At 43.3% G+C, this 16,487-nt stretch overlaps 2 long non-coding RNA genes across 5 annotated transcripts; one reads left to right on the plus strand and one right to left on the minus strand.

Annotated features, from left to right (window-relative positions):
• The first annotated feature begins 1,127 nt into the window (after nucleotides 1–1,127).
• Nucleotides 1,128–14,604, plus strand: LOC132385792 (uncharacterized). 4 transcript variants are annotated; one of them, XR_009509288.1, is made up of 4 exons: nucleotides 1,128–1,316; nucleotides 2,741–3,007; nucleotides 10,546–10,647; nucleotides 14,191–14,604. It is a non-coding gene; the product is annotated as an uncharacterized LOC132385792 (long non-coding RNA). The 4 variants fall into 4 exon arrangements; XR_009509287.1 differs by lacking the exon at nucleotides 14,191–14,604 and adding an exon at nucleotides 11,514–11,655; XR_009509286.1 differs by lacking the exon at nucleotides 14,191–14,604 and adding an exon at nucleotides 10,914–11,178.
• LOC132385794 (uncharacterized) lies at nucleotides 3,014–9,016 on the minus strand. Its single transcript, XR_009509289.1, has 3 exons — nucleotides 8,718–9,016; nucleotides 6,937–7,706; nucleotides 3,014–5,098 (listed from the first exon to the last, which is right to left on the minus strand). It is a non-coding gene; the product is annotated as an uncharacterized LOC132385794 (long non-coding RNA).
• Nucleotides 14,605–16,487: the final 1,883 nt, after the last annotated feature.

Below are 16,487 nucleotides of genomic sequence, written 5' to 3' on the forward strand. Positions count from 1 at the left end.
ATTCCATTCTCTATCTCATAGACACAAACATGCCGACCGTTACTTGGACAGTCTATACAAAAAAAAACTCAGAAAAATTATACGTCCCCTAATACTCCTAATTTAATCAAAAGTCCTTTCTTCCATATCATTTCCCTTTTCAGTCTCGAAATACTGCTATTACAACATCTTTATTTAATTGTGCTTTCCGAATATCATCTTCCAAAATCCACTCTAATAAAACACTTTATCACCACTCTTTCCAAAATATAACTCAAGCGCTTGATTACTATACATTCCATAAGTTTACATAAATGAGACTTTCACGATATAGGTCCTTAACTAGAAGGGGATCTGCCAGGTTTTCAGGCACTACTATTTCCATTTTCCATGAGGAAAGTAGATGCACAATTCAAATATTTAATATTTTACAAATGCGAATTATATACAATTACAATTTCAAATATCACTCTTTCCTGGAGACACCTGCCCTGCATTATTAATAGACTTCTTAAATTCATACAAAGAAATCTCTCCATCAGTGATACTATCATTGCTGCAGCTGACTTCCAGCACATCAGGGTATTCACTGAAAAAATTATCCCTATATTGTTTAATTTCTTCACTTAAATTATCCTGATTATGAATCTCATCAAATGACCCAGCCAGTAACACAACCTTCCCTGTTTGAGTAACAATCATTTTGCCCTCAATAATCAACACAGGAATATTATGATCCCCACAAATCCCCCCATTTTCTAAATCATATCCCAAACAATTCCAAGTTTGATATCCTTTCCAATATTATCTCCATATAACCTCCAGTAAATCACCTCCTTCCTCACCACGGCCTTTGCCCTTTTATTGATAATGTAACTCGGAGACTGATGCACCATCACATAAAAACTCACATTTCTCCCAATTTGCTTCCTGTCCCGTTATAAATCCAAATCCTAACTCATAAAGACAGGAAGGCTGACTGACGTTCACATAGACTACTCACTCTCTGAGATCCCATTTGAGCGACAGGCACTACAGCCAATGACAGCAGGGGTCAGTGTTACGTCTGAGCTACGATAGGCTGGAGGAAATCGCCACATGACCAGCCCCTCCTCTTCCGCTCCGTCGCCATGGCGGATATCAGCGAGTCGCTTCTGTCGGTGTCGCCGGCCTCGGCGCCCACAAGGACGGGTGTGATTCCCCTTCGCGCCTCGGTGGGTCTGTTTCGGTGGCGTCTGTGGTGGCTGACGAAACATGCTTTGACAGGGAGCGAGCGAGGATCAATGACTACAACTCCCAGAAGGCCCCACTGATGACGTTGACGGTGTTGTTTCGGGGTAAGGTATCAAAGCAAAATGGAGGAAAATGTAATGCATTACGTTTTCTGTACTGTGTCGTGCCTTCAATAAACAATTAAACTAAAAGAGAGATTCCAGCGAGAAATAGAGAGAACACAGAACAATACAGCACAGTACAGGCCCTTCGGCCCACAATGTTGTGCCGACCCTCAAACCCTGCCTCCCTAAGCTTAAATTCCTCCATATACCTGTCTAGTAGACTCTTAAACTTCACTCGTGTATCTGCCTCCACCACTGACTCGAGCAGTGCATTCCACGCACCAACCACTCTCTGAGTATAAAATCTTCCTCTAATATCCCCCTTGAACTTCCCTCCCCTTATCTTAAAGCCATGTCCTCTTGTATTGAGCAGTGGTGCCCTGGGGAAGTGGCGCTGGCTGTCCTCTCTATCTATTCCCCTTAATATCAACTATACCTCTATCATTTCTCCTCTCACACTCCTTCTCTCCAGAGAGTAAAGCCTTAGCTCCCTGAATCTCTGATCATAATCCATACTCTCTAAACCAGGCAGCATTCTGGTAAATCTCCTCTGTACCCTTTCCAGTGCTTCCACATTCTTCCTATAGTGAGGTGACCAGAACTGGACAGAGTACTCCCTGTGGCCCAACCAGAGTTTTATAGAGCTGCATCATTACATCGCGACTCTTAAACTCTATCCCTCGAGTTATGAAAGCTAACACCGCATAAGCTTTCTTAACTACTCTGTCTACCTGTGAGGCAACTTTCAGGGATCTGTGTACATGTAGCCCCAGATCCCTCTGCTCCTCTGCACTGCGAAGTGTCCTGCCATTTACTTTGTACTCTGCCTTGGAGTTTGTCCTTCCAAAGTGTACCACCTCACACTTCTCTGGGTTGAACTCCATCTGCCTATTCTCAGCCCACTCCTGCATCCTATCAATGTCTCTCTGCAATCTTTGACAATCCTCTTCATTATCCACAACACCACCAATCTTTGTGCCTTCTACAAACTTGCCAACCCATTCTTCTACCCCCACATCCAGGTCGTTAATAAAAATCACAAAATGTAGGGTTCCCAGAACTGACCCTTGTGGGATACCACTAGTCACAACCCTCCAATCCGAATGTACTCCCTCCACCAGAACTCTCTGCTTTCTGCAGGCAAGCCAATTCTGAATCCACCTGGTCAAACATCCCTGGTTCCCATGCCTTCTGACTTTATGAATAAGCCTACCGTGTGTAACTTAATCAAATGCATTACTAAAATCCATGTAGATCACATCCACTGCACTACCCTCATCTATATGCCTGGTCACCTCTTAAAAGAACTCCATCAGGCTTTTGAGACACGATCTGTCCTTCAGAAAGCCATGCTGACTGTCACTGATCAGACCATGATTCTTTAAATGCCAATAAATCCTATCTTTCTGAATCTTTTCCAACAGCTTTCCCACCACAGATGTAAGGCTCAATGGTCTATAATTATCGGGACTATCCCTACTACCCTTTTTGAACAAGGGGACAACATTCGCCTCCCTCCAATACTCCGGTACAATTCCCGTGGACAATGAGGACATAATGATCTTCGCCAGAGGCTCAGCAATCTATTTCCTTGCCTCGGATGCAGAACTGGGAAGCGCAGATGGAGTTCACCACAGATGAAGAGGTTCATTTCTGCAGATCAAATTTGAACACACAATATAATATTAATGGTAAGACTCTTGGCATTGTGGACGGTCAGATAGATCTTGGGGTCCATGTCCATACGACACTCAAAGCTGCTGTGGAGGTTGGCAGTGTTGTTAGGAAGGGGTCTGGTGTGATGGCCTTTATCAACCGTGGGATTGAGTTCAAGAGCTGTGAGGTGATGTTGAAGCGATATTTCTCCTAACCTGTACATAAGTAATTGTACCCCGACACGGCAGGGCTGTGGACTTAGTTGGACCCCACTTGGGAGTCCTGTGTTCAGTTCTGGTGGCCTCACTACAGGAAGGATGTGGATACTATAGGGTGCAGAGTAGATTTACAAGGATGTAGCTCTTGGATTGGAGAGCAGCGTTATGAGAATAGATTGAGTGAACTTAGCCTTTCCTTCTTGGAGCGACGGAGGATGAGAGGTGACCTGATAGAGGTGTATAAGATGATGAGAGGCTTTGACCATGTGGATAGCCAGAGGCATTTTCCAAGGCTTGAAGTGCCTAACACGTGGGGACGTAGTTTTAGCTGCTTAGAAGTCGGTACTGAGGGAATGTCAGGGGTAAGTTTCTTACACACAGAGTGGTGGGTGTGTGGAATGCACTGCCGGCAGCGATGGTGGAGGTGGATACAACAGGATATTTTAATAGACTCTTAGATAGCGTCATGGAGGATAGAAACACAGAGGGCTATATGATCGGGAAATCCTAGACAGTCTCTAGAGTAGGTTACATGGTCGGTACAACATTGTGGGCTGAAGAGCCTGTAATGTGCTGTAGATTTCTGTGTTCTGTGTCAAAGACAGGCAGAGGGATTAGTTTAAATGGACAGGAAGACAGCACGAGAAGGTTGGGCCGAAAGGCCTGTGTTAGCACCGTAAGTGACGGGTTCTGTCCCAGCCATCGACTCTATTCCCCTCAACAGATGCTGCCTGACATGATAACGTTCTTGAAAAGTTGCATTCAGTTCCGCTTAGCATTCCGTACAAAGGTTGTTTTGTGCTGGAAGAGTGCAGAGGAGATTCATCATGATTGAGGGGGCTTCTGTTCATAAGTCCATAAGGCATCGGAACAGAATTAGGCCATTCAGCCCATTGAGTCAGCCACCTTTCCATCATGGCTGATCCCAGATCGCACTCATTTCCAGATATCTGACCTCCCGCCATATACTTTGATGCCCTGACCAATCAGGAAACGATCAACTTCCACCTTGAATATACCCACACACTCGGCCTCCACCGCAGTCTGTGGCAGAGCATTCCACGGATCCATTACACCTTGGCTAATAAAAAAAATAAGCTGCTTACCTCTGTTTGAAAAGGTGGCCCTTCAACTTTGTGGCTGTGCCCCACCACAGGAAATACCTTCTCCACATCCACCTTATCCAGGCCTTTCAACATTCGGTAGGTTTCAATGAGATGCCCCGCATTTTTCTGAGTTCCAGTGAGCACAGGGTCAAAGCTGCCAAGTGCTCCTCATATTTTAATCCCTTCATTCCCGAAATCATCTTTCTGAACTTCCTCTGGACTCTCTCCAATGACAACACATCCTGTCTGAGATGTGGGGCCCAACACTGTTGACAATACTCCAAGTGTGGCCTGACTAGAGTCTTATAAAGCCTCAGCATTATCTCGTTGCTGTTATATTCATGGGGCGAGATTGGACTGTGTTGATCTACAGGGGGATCTTGGAATCCGAGATCATAACTCCCAGATAGTGGTTCCATTGTCAGGCAGTTATGTTGCAGTTGTATAAATCTCTAGTTTATCCACATCTGGAGAATTGCATTTGAAGACAGGAATAATGCGGAGGTTTTGGATGGTGAGTGGAAGAGGCTTAACAGGATGCTGCCTGGATAAAGTGAGACCGGACAATCTCGGGGAATTTTCTCCGGAGTGGCAGAGGCTGAGAGAGGTCTGACAGACGTTTACAGGAATGTGAGAGACACAGACAGATTGGACAGCCGGGATTTTTTCTCTAAGGAGGAAATGTCCAATGCCAGTGGGCATGCACTTCAGGAGAAAGAGGGAACACATCCTCATTGGTCCTTTTTGCACTATTGAAGTATTTTGTGATTTAGTGTAATTTTGTCTTTTCTCTGCATAGCTGCTGTTGGAAAAAAAAAAACAATTAGAAAAGACAATGATGTTAAAAACTTGACTCAGAATGTTTAAAGAAGATTTGCGGTTCAAGTTTTGTTTTTCATTCCCAGAGTGGTGGGTGTCTGGAGTGAATATCGGGTGGTGGTGGAGGCAGATGTGATAGAGGCTATTGGATCCCACGTGGATGTGAGGAGAATGGAGGGATGTGTTCCTTGTGTTGGCAGAAGGGATTGGTTTAGTAAGGCATGAAGTTGGATAAAGTTGGTTCAGAACAACACAGTGAGCAGAAGGGCCTGTTCAAGGACAAGTACAGCAAGCAGAGCAGGTGAACTGGATAAAGTGATCCCACTCGGAGAACAGACTGTGACGTCAGTGGATATATGCCGGCATCACAGTTCTCTCACCAAAGATACTTTACTGCTGGATAAAATTAAGTTTGTGAAGTTTATGAACAATCGGGTGAATTGTACTGATCAGGCATCTCATCCTACTGAGGAAATTAAAATTGTTGTGAAAGCTGCAGAAAGGTATCTTGGTGTAACTGGTGTTTTGTGGGAAGCTGTAAATGAAGCTCTGAGTTGTGGGGGTTTCTGCATCCCAGTCTACTTGTGAAGATATGTAATGGGATTGAAATATTGAAGTGAAATGCAAGAAGCCTGATTTTACATGGCCAACACTTTCAGCAGTTTATTTCTGATTTGTCAGATTCTTCCGATGTTATATCTGTTCAGAAAACCTGCAAATTTTAAGTTTTATTCCTGTGCAGGATTATATTGTTGTTTGCCTTGACAGGTCAGTTGGTAGAGGGGTGGTGTTGTCAGTTTTATAAGGAAAGGGGCAGAGTATAGTGTTGTGAATGGGAATAAAATGCATCATGAACTTGTCGAAAATCTTGATTCAACAGATATGTGTAATTTTCTTTTGAAAAATATTAGCTTTCTGAATTGTATTTGGAAGTTTGGCCATCCACTTTTCTCATGGAAAATGGTTGTAGTAGTTCCCATTCTAAAACCTGGATCTCCCCGTCTGATCCTCCTTGTAGGCCAATATCATTAAAGTCTCATTTATGTAAACTTGTAGAATGTATGGTAATCGAATGTTTGAATTATATTTTCGATAAAAGAGGTAAATTCATGTTTTATCAGAGGGGAATTTGGAACGATAGAATAAGACCATAAGAAAAAGGAGCAGAAGTCAGTCATTCGGCCCATCGAGTCTGCTCTGCCATTTTATCATGAGCTGATCCATTCTCCCATTTAGCCTTCTCACCATGACCTTTGATACCCTGGCTACTCAGATACCTAGCAATCTCTGCCTTAAATAACATTGGAATCAGTTTGGGTTTGGAAGATCATAATAGGAAAGTACAGTTAAATAAAGATGTTGTAATAGCAATATTTTTGATATTGAAAAGGCAAATGATATTTATTGCATGGACTTTTGATTAATTTTTCGAAATGCAATTGAGAGGGCTATTGTACAATTTTTTTCTGATTGTTTCTATTTGTATGTCTTGTAAAGGTCTGGATGGGCAAGTATGACATTGAATTCATTTTTATATTTGGAAGATGGTATTAGTAAAGCCAGTTAAATATAGATGTTGTAACAGCAGTATTTTTACTATTCAAAAGGCTGATGGTATTTATGGAAGGAAAGAATTTTTATGAAATTGTGGAAATGAGGATGGAGGGGCTATTATCTAACTTTGAGTTGTTTTAATTGAACGTTTTGTGTCAGGTATGGGTGGGAAAGTTATATTCAGGTTGTTATGAGATAGAGACTGGGATCCCACAGGCAGTATTTATTATTTTATATAGTTATGAATCCCGTAACTGGAGAACTTACCAGCAAAGATAGAGAGGTCCGTTGAAGTCTGATGTCACTATTTTCAAACGTTTTACTCATAAAGGGACACAAAAGTAGGGTTAATACATACATTTAGATAGTGCACATTGTCAACATTCAATCTAAAGCGCGGGTATAGTAATTATCATCATTAAGAAGTGAGCTCTGCTGGTGTCTAGGGGTTAATAGATTGTCCGTTGGAAATATAAAAGTCACTCTGAAGGTCTGCAGGCCGCAGCCCTTTGAAAATCGCTGGGTTTTGCGTGGGGCGACCGAGAGAGAGAGATTGGGCGGGGGAGAAGAGAAAGAACTTGCCGAGTCTTGATGAATCTTCCGTGAAATCGGGGAAGCGTTGGTTCCCTCTCCCCGATGATAGTTAAAAGCGGTTTCCTGTGTGATTCCAGCCACAAATTCCAATCCCGGAATCTAACGCACGTGGCTTCCTTCAGAATGGCATCCCGCTACTGCGGGATCGCTCTCTCGTGTCTTCTGGGTGCGTCTAAGGGGCTGTCCCCCTGAGACTCTCCTTTATACTTCCTCACGGGGTCGCAGGTGTCAATCAGGTTGAGATGATGCAATCTCTCTCTCAACCAGCCCACCTTGCCCAAGGGCTTTTCACGTGGTCTCCATGAGACAATAGTTGCTGGCATCTTATTCTGTATCCCTGGTGGGACGTGCAATTTTTCACGTTCCTCTCTCTCTCACTTCCTGGGTCTACTGACCCCCCCCCTCCTCAAAGGGTGCTCTTGCGATTCTCACAAATGAGGGGGCTGGGATCATAACAATATTATAATTAATAATATTTTTCTCTGAGACAGGTTTTTCATTGTGTAAATCTCTATGTGCAGATGATGGAGGTTTATGGATTAGAGGTAGAAATTTCACTTTTACTGTATATAGGATGCTTTAGCAATTAGTAAGGTCGAACAGTCGGCGACTAGATGGGATTTAAGCTTTCAGTAGCAAAAACACAAGTTATGTGCTTTACAAACAGGATTAATGGACCTGCACTTGATTGGAAATGATATGGTCAAACTCCTTAAAAGGTGTCAATGGTGAGATTTCCAGGCATGTGGACAGATAATAAGCTGACATTGAAGCACCGGATCAGAAAATAATTGATAAATGTAAAGAAACATTAAATACTCTTCGTTATCCCTGTGAGTATTCTTGGGTGTGACATGAAAATATTTGATGATCAATCTCGTTTGTTTAATTGGATCTGTTCTTGATTATGTTTGTGGTTTATAGATCACCTTCCTCTTCAACTTTATGATGTTTGGGTGTGATACATTTCGTGCTTTAAGATTGTGTTGTGGTTAAGTCAGGTCGTCCCCTGATTCGGCTTTACTGGTTGAAATGGGACAATTGCCCTTCCAGGGACAGAGGTGGAAGTTGACGTAAACAAATTGGATTGAACATCCTGTGCTAAAGGGTGGTGGGGAACATCACAAGAAGAATGCTTTTAGTTCTGGGTGGCTGGGTTCTTATCACGCTGGGAATATGAGTGTATTGGATGATACAATATGTCCCACTGTAGCTTTCTCAGTAACCCCACTTTGTTGTTTTTTCCAACGACTGTAGTTAATTTTAGGTTACACAATTGGATTCCGTTCTGCCTGAGAGTCTGTTGGTTCACGAGTATATTAATGAAAGTTATTATCGTACGGTCAGCATTTTTACAGATGGGTTAAAACGTAATTTAACTGGGAATGTTAGTGTGTCTGTTCTCATTTTTTGTGTGTGCCTGAGTTGCAGGCAATGATAAAGAAATCACTTACCAGCCATTTGTGGGTATATGAAGCAGAATTCTTTGCTTTGATTTTAGGGTTACAGTGTGTGGAGGAAATTGGTCCTTGCAAACTTGTAATTTGTTCAGATTCTCTTTCGGTTTTGATGAGCCTTAAAACAGGACATTCTAGCAGTAGGTCAGATTGACTGTTGGAAACTCATCAAGCATTATTTCATATACAAAGTTCGGTTCATATGTCTGCACCTTATGGGCCCTGCACATCGCACTGTTGAGGGAAATGATGGAGTTGACTGTTTAGCAACAAAACCTGTTAGAAGTTCAACTGTGGATATAGACATTCCACTTTGCAAATCAGAAGCTAAGGGGATGGTAGGGTTAAGAATTCAGGACTTATGGCAAGATCTGAAGGGAAATTGCCATAAGGACTGATGCCTTTACAGAATACATAAATAAGTTGAGTTTATGGAAGAAGGGCTTAAAACAGGAAGGGAAGGAATGATATTGACACGACTTAGAATTGCCAACACTGTGCTTAATTATGCCTTGTATTTAATTAGAAAACCATTCTGTGTCACAGGACCATAGAACCATAGAACACTACAGCGCAGAACAGGCCCTTCAGCCCTTCATGTTGTGCCGACCCATATAATCCTTTAAAAAAGTACTAAACCCACACTACCCCATAACCCTCTAATTTTCTTTCAGCCATGAGCCTCTCCAAGAGGTTCTTAAATACCCCTAATGTTTTAGCCTCCACCACCAACCCTGGCAAGTCATTCTAGGCACTCACAACCCTCTGTGTAAAATAAAACTTACCCCTAATGTCTCCCCTAAATTTCCATCCCTTAATTTTGTACCTATGTCCTCTGGTGTTTGTTATTGGTGCCCTGGGGAACAGGTACTGACTATCCACCCTATCTATGCCTCTCATAATCTTCTAGACCTCTATCAAGTCCCCTCTCATTCTTCTACGCTCCAAAGAAAAAGGTCCCAGCTCTGCTAACCTTGCTTCATATGACTGTTGTGTACATTTTGTCATTATGAAACTTTTAAACACATACTATTTCAGTGTGAAGCAGATATGGGTGAAAAAAATCAAATGCAGTCTTCAGTACAATCTTTGAGGGGTTGATAGTTTTCAGATAAAAACTTTATTAAGTTATAGGACTGACGTTAAATTAATTCACAGTATTGAACATGCAGAGGAATATAATACTGGAATCGTCCCAATTGTATTGGGACGTTACTCTGGGGATGACGACTTAACAGAGTTGGCTGACGGATGTGGGAACAGCAGGAGAGACATGTCCCACCGAAGAAGTTCTCCAATGGCGGGGGTAGGAATCCGTCGCTGACAAGTGAAGTTAACGACTGTGTTAAGCCTAAGGAAATGGCATATAAGGTAGCAAAGGTGAGTGGGATGTTGGGTTATTGGGATGCTCTTAAAATCCAACAAAAGGCAATGAAAAAAGCCATAAGAATGGTCAAGACAAAATATGAGGGCAAACTAGCCAATAATATAAATCAGGTTACTAAAAGTTTAGTTTTCAGTTACATGAAGAGTGAAAGGGAGATGAGAGTTGATACTAGACCACTGGAAAATGATGCTGGTGAAGTAGTAATGGGGGACAAAGAAATGGCAGATGAACTTAATGAACAATCTTCACTGTCTTTTCCAGTCAGCACCACCCCCACTTGTCCCATTTAACCTGTTTCAGTTCGTGTGGACTGTAGCACCCGGGGGAGCTCAGGACCCTATTCTATTCTGTTGTTGGATGCGGTGAACGAGTTAAAATTAATGGATCGATAATTCTCATCTCATGATTATTTCACTCTCTGCATATTTACATTTACAGTGATCTTACTCCTGACGCCAGTCCCAGGACCCAACCCATTTACAGACCCGGAGCATAACGGGAGCAGATCCTCAGCCACTGGTTTTCATCCCCAGTCGCAAAGTAAGGATAAAGTTTCCCCGTGAATTTATTCCCAGTGAAGGTGTGGAGATGGGACTTGGTTTCCGCGTTGTAAAATGAAACTGTCCCGGACTCGTAACTGAGATAAACTTCCACCCTCCCGGGGATGGGACCGGCAGCGAGACGGGACTCGGGGGAGGGGGGAGCACCGAACACGTCACAATCCCAATGTAACACATCATAATACCGCCCGATGACCCAGAATCCGGTGTCCGGACTCAGACTGACCCGTCTCTTCCTCTCCACAGACTCTGCGGCGACTCCCAGACCCCAGCCCCGATTCCCCGTCACCTCCACCTCCCAGTAATGTCTCCCCTATGTGAATCCCTCCGATCTCAGCATACAAGCCCGATTTGTGAATCTCTTCCCGGTGTCAGGGAGATCTCTCCGGGTCCGGGTACATCTCACACTCTTCCGATCCTCAGACACCTCGATCCATGGATTCGCCGTTTCCGCATCCAGGGTGACAGAGACTGGGAGGGGAAGCAGAGAATCAGAGAGTCCCCAGGCATTGTGGGGAGACTCAGGCAGCACTGCTCCAGAGATTGGGGGAACACTTTGATAGAGTGGATGCAGAGGGGATATTTTGTGCTGGAGAACTCCTGAGGAGATTCACAAGAATTGTTGCGGATACCAACTCGTAACTCCGTGAAAATGGCTGCACAGAGTGATGGAATGGATCTCGGGCCTGTTTATTTTTAGTACTCGATGCACTGAGATACAGTGTCTGGTGGTTATGTTGTACTTTTATAAACCTTCAGTTTTGTCGTTCTGAAGTATTGCAGTTCTGTTGGACGGATGCTTCCCGGATGAGGAGAGTTTAAACAATTTAGTGATATTTTATTTAGAGCGGCTGAGGTCGATGGAGCTCTGGCAGAAATTCATCGGAATATGCGACTCACAGCCAATCTGAACCACCGGTACTTTTCCCTGAGGAGGATATGTCTAATTCCAGAGAGCGCGCACAGCAGAAAGGAGAAACACCACTTCATTGAAACACTCCCACATTTCAGGAGAAAGAGGAACACTGTTACACTGGTACTTTTTGCACTATTTATGTGTTTCTGTTTAAATTCAGGGTATTTTTCTATCTTTACGGCACGGCTGCAGTAAAACAAACACCTTAGGGTAGAGCAATATTAAACCTGACTGAGAATGCGTTGCAAGTTTTCTTCCTGATACTCACTGTGGTAAGTGCCTGGAATGAATGCCAGAGGTGATGGCGGAGGCGTATACGATGGAAGATATTAGATTCCACATGAATGTGCAGATAACGGAGGGATGTGGCCCTTGTGTTGGCAGAAGGGATTAGTTCAGTACGACATGAAACGACCAGTTCAATTGCTTCAGAATAACATCCGGTTTGCATAGAATCTACAGCTCCCGACGGTCACCGCGATCAACATTCTTCCTCAGCCACCACAGATTTTCTGATGAGTGTCGCAGTCAGATAAATGGAATGCGGATTCCGCAGTTGGAATATATTGTAGACCAGTGTGAGGTGTTGCCCATCGTCAGGAATAGCCATAGTAGTACACAGTGAATAGTCGGGGATTGTGGTCACGGAGAACAGAGGGATCTGGGAATACAGGTCTATAATTCCAAAGTAGGGTCATGAAGAGAGCATTTGGCACATCGACCTTCATGAATCAATGTACTGAGTACACGAATTGGAATGTTGAAGAGTAAAGGACACTCCTGTGGAAAACCCTGGAGTATTAGAAAGACATCAAGAAGCGTGAATGTTGACTGAGAAGTTTTATAATAATGCCTGCAGAATTTGAGAACCTGAGTTGGAGTGAAAGTTTCAACAGGTTTAGTCTCACCCAGTCTAAGACTTTTCCACCTCAGGTCGGGTGAGATACGAGCAGTAGGTCGTAGGTTAATGGTCAAAGGTGAATTCTTTAAGGGGATCATGAGAGCGAACGTCTTTACTCAGAGTGCAGTGTGTGTGTTGAATGAGTAAGTGGTGGAAAGAGGCTCATTTGAAAAATTCAGGATTGGTACATGGATAGGCGGGGTACAAAAGGCTATGATCCTGGTACAGGTCAATAGGGCTAGACTGGAAAACGACATCACAGATTGCAAGAGCCGGACGTCTGCTTATGTGTCGTGTTTGGTAACTCCACATCGAATCCATAAAAGTCCTCTTCAGTAATCTCCCGACCCCTGACGTGAATCTATATTATCGAGGATTATGTATCACCCTTCTAAAATAATATAATACCATTCATCGTCGCTTTTGCGGCTGGAGAGACCGGAACTATTTTGCTCATGTCCACGGTAACTTCATTAACCTACATTCACTGAATAACGTGCAGTATATCCCACTAGACCCTCTCATTAAGAGGTCAAACACTAATTCCATCGTGGTTCCTTACTTATAGAAATTTAAAAGCAATTATATTGATCAGTACAAGATCGGAAAGGTTTAGTCATAAACCCTGAGAGCAGGAAAAGTCCCTTCGGCTCCTGTGCCAGTGTGACTGAGATATAAATTCAAGCAAATGCATGTGTCAGGGAAGATGGGACAGATGCAGGATGAGGGAACAGCAGGTCAGCCTGGAAGGGCGAGTGTGAAGGTTGACAGTGAAGGGCATCACCCGAAACGTCGTCTCTGTTCCGCTCAGTAGTTGGTGCCTGGCATGGTTTGTTTCTTGAAATGTTGCATTCGGTTCCGATTGGATCTGTACACAAAGGATATTTTCTGCAGGAGTACTGCGGAGGAAATTCGCAAAGATTATGCAGGATCCCAGTTCATAACTGCCTAAAAGTGTCTACACAGGGTGATGGGATGGTAAAGATGATTTCGGGCCTGCTTGTCTTTAGTCTTGAGACACTGAGTTCCTGCCCTGCCCGGTTGCAATTCTCTAATAGGAGAAATATGCAGGCTTTGGACGGTGAGTGGAAAACGTTTACAAGGATGCTGCCTGGATAAGAGGAGTTTAGACAGTTTAGGGATATTTTCTCAGGAACGGCAGGGGTCGAGGGAAGCCTGACAGAAGATTATCGGAATATGAGAGGAACAGAAAGAGTGGGTAACGTGTATTTGTCTGATACCAGAAGGACTGTATTTAAGGTGAAATGGGTAATACAAACTAATGTGTCTCTTTTGCATAATTTATGTAGCTCGAAATTTATTGTAAGATTGCATCTTTTCCCCACGCTGCTGTCACAAGAGCCTTATGTTAGACAGTAATGTTAAACGACTCAGGTGTTTAAAGGAGATATGTGTTGCAAGTTTTATTTTTCATACTCATTGTCTGGGTCTGGAATAAATGCCAGAGATGGTGCTGGAGCAGTCGCGATTGAGGCTATTTGGCCCCACGTCACGATGATATAGAGGGTGACAAATGACACAAATTGTTCAATAACACCCGCTTTGCATCGGAACGACAACTTCTGTCGGGCCCTGCGCAAAATCGGCGGCTGCTGTCAAACTGGTGGGGTCACGTGTCTGCCTGGCTGTTGAGATCCAATGGTCTCACCTCTTCACTCACTCTGTGCTTCAACACTCTTCCTCAGCCTCCAGAAACATCTGTAGGGACGGACTCACCAAGTGGCCGGAGGGTAATCACGCCTGTCCTTGTCGAAGCCGACGCCGGCGACCACTGACTTCAGCACCTCGCTGAACTCCACCTTGGCGATGGAGCCGAAAAGGAGAAGCTCAGTGTGCGGCAGAATTCCCCCAGTTCTATCGTAGCTCAAACGTACCTCTATCCCCTGCTGTCACTGGCTGAGGTGCCTGTCGGTCAAATGAGAACTCAGACTATAATTAGTTAATATGAACGTCAGTCAGACTTGCAAGTAGTTAAAGCGAATCGTTGCAAAGTGTTTCCAGTGAGGGAAGAGACTGTAACGTCAGTGGACACATGTCGGCAAACCTGTTCTCTCATTAAAGATAATTTACTGCTGGATTGTAAATCACAACATGAATATTGTGATGCTTATAACGGATATGGTGAATTGTACTGCTCAGAAATAATGTCCTACTCAGGACATAAAAAATATTGTGAAGCTGAAAAAGGTATCTTGGTGTAACTGGTGTTACGTATTCCGGCAACAATGAATATATGAGTTCGGCAAGGTGTTTCGTATAACAAATAACACGTTTATTAAACACAGAAAACAAACGCCCCAAAAGTAAACAAACACGAACGCAACCGGAAATCAACTGCGGTGCGGCAGCTCAAACAGTTCTTAAAGCGATATTGCAAAAACAGTTCTTTAAAGTGGTATTGCCAAAAGTTCGATATGCTCACAGTCCATTTAAAAAGGAGAGACTTTATAAGACGATTCAAGTTCTCTTTCACGTTGCTTGACTTCGATCCCCGACGTCGAACTTCCCACGAAGAATACGAAATGGAACGGCTTAAAGGAACTGACCTTTTCTCCCTCACTATCCTCAAATCCTTTCTGGTAAACCCAGGGATTAACACGAAGATAGTCAACGAAATACTTCCGAATAAGGATCAAACAAAGGTCGAACCCGTTTCACCGTAGAAAGCGATTCTCCTCGATCTTTAACTCCCGAACTTAGATCATCACTCTCCACTAATTCCTCGAACTAGCAGAATCGTAAAGAACCTGCTGGCAATGACCTTTTAAACTTTAGGCATTAAATAAAAACTTCATCCTTCAACTAAACTGCGTCATCACTTAACGCAGTGGCATGAAGTCAATTTGGCAATTCCAGCCACGAATTACCCCTCCTCACCGGGTGGGGTCTTCCTTTTATAACCTGTAAAAAAACTGCCACATGTGCTCTACTGCCGGGAAAATGACATGATTTCACCATCGCAAAACCATTACCTCAAGTCCAGTACAGCTTCCACCCCAGTCACGTGACAAGGGTACCACTGTCTTGTCACGAGTACGTAACACTGGTGTTATGTGGGAAGCTGTAAATGGAGCTCTGATTGGTGGGGTATCTATACCACAGTCTACCTGTGAAGTTACACAATGGGAGTGAACTATTGCGGTGGAATGCGAGAAACCTGCTTTCTCATGGTCAAGATTATCGAAGTTTATTTCAGATTTGTCAAATCCCCCCGACGTTATACATATTCAAGAAACTTGATTGTTCACACATTTCCTTTTTTCTGTTCAGGGTTATATTGTTATTGGACGGGATAGCTTAGTTGTCAGAGGGGTAATGTGGCTATTTTATAAGGAAAGGGGCAGGGTAGAAATTGTTAATGTAACTGAAATATATGAGGCCTTTGACTTATAAATATTTCATTCAACTTGTAGGGGTGCTGATGTGGTGAATATGAATGTGTTTAGGTTCTGGTGGCTGGGATGTTGCCATGGTGAAGAGATGGGATAGTTAGATTACGGAATATGCCCCACTGTAACGTTCTCTGAAACCCCACTGTTTTTTGCCGATGAGAAGTAGCTTTTAGGTCACACAGTTTAATAAAGTCTAATGACTTCGTCATGACTGAGAATCTGTTGGTTCATCAGTATACTTAGGGAAATGATTATGACATGTCAACCATTGTTGCAGAAGAATCAAAAGGTAACTGGGATGTGTGTGTGGCTGATTTTATGGCCGAATTGCATGTAGCGGTAAAGAAACAACTTTCAAAACATTCATCAGTATATACAGCAGAACTTGTTGTCGCTATTTTTGGCTTACAGTGGATGGTGGAAATTTGTCCATGTAAAGTTGTAATTTGTTCAGATGCCTTTTCGGTTTTGATGCATCTTAAAGGAGGTTATTCTAGCAATCGGTCAGATTTACTTTTGGAAACTCATCAAAAATTATTTCGTGCGTCGTGTGTTTTATGTGTCCACTTTTTATGCGTCCCTACACATAG

The sequence above is a fragment of the Hypanus sabinus genome (genome assembly GCF_030144855.1).
Source record: "Hypanus sabinus isolate sHypSab1 chromosome X2 unlocalized genomic scaffold, sHypSab1.hap1 SUPER_X2_unloc_22, whole genome shotgun sequence".
Taxonomy (NCBI): Eukaryota; Metazoa; Chordata; class Chondrichthyes; order Myliobatiformes; family Dasyatidae; genus Hypanus; species Hypanus sabinus.